This window comes from Parasteatoda tepidariorum, chromosome 3 (assembly GCF_043381705.1).
Source record: "Parasteatoda tepidariorum isolate YZ-2023 chromosome 3, CAS_Ptep_4.0, whole genome shotgun sequence".
Lineage (NCBI taxonomy): Eukaryota > Metazoa > Arthropoda > Arachnida > Araneae > Theridiidae > Parasteatoda > Parasteatoda tepidariorum.
Genome location: NC_092206.1, coordinates 46,488,847 through 46,489,878, shown reverse-complemented (window position 1 = coordinate 46,489,878; position 1,032 = coordinate 46,488,847).

Below are 1,032 nucleotides of genomic sequence, written 5' to 3'. Positions count from 1 at the left end.
ACCTGACTTACTCAAACTTTCCAAAGAGACGCAAGCACATTGTTCGCATTAATAAATATTTATTAAGTATGAAATATAGCTTTATTTAGTGTACTACTTATTTAGTGTACTACTTATTTAGTGTAATAAAAGTTTACTAAACAAGCAGATTTGCCTCCCAATTTTTTTAAAAATTGTTGTAATTTTCATATTTGGCTCTTTGGCTAATAAGTTTGCCGACCACTGGACCAGGGTATCATAAAGTACTTCAAACAGTCTTATCGTAAATGGCTTGTTAGAAAAATGATTAATAAGCATTATTTAAATAATCCGACAATATTTTGAAAGTCCAAAACCGAAACTAACGGTAAGTCGAACTTCCGATATGTCGAAGTTTTTCGTCAGTCCTATCAGATTCGAGTTATCGCGAATTCACTGTATTAGTTTCATTGGCTTAACTATTTAATCATTTCTAAAATTTCAAAGCAACTAAATTGGAAACAGTAGTTTTATTTACGACATAACTATGGAGTTTTTTTATTCATTTAATTTAATTCTATAAGATGAATCTGTGAATGTACTTTAAATATTGACATAAATATCGTAATGATAACTGTCTCAAATGTAATTTTTATTTATTTATTTAGTTTTTGAATTTCACTGCTGATAGAATTGCGCAATAGATACTGATTTTGCTTGTATATACTTGTATATATTTAATTACTTGATCCTTATTGCTAAAATTTAGAACTTTTATGATATTACTCCTTCAAACGCGTTTAAAAGTAATGAAAAGTAGTTTTAAAAATCTATTTAGAATTCACTAAGTTGAAGTAAAATGAAAACTTTACGAACTGAATTTAATCAATGATCAAAATATTTAATTCATATCATGGTTAGAACATTTTGGTGAGCAGAAAAACGTTACTTTTGTTTTCAGAGTTCATTGTTGATTATGAAAAATGTTAAAAAAAATCCATCGTTGATTGTATGCTAAAATGTGTTATATTCTCAAAATATTTTGCTTCTAATTTGCAGAACAAAGAACGTTAA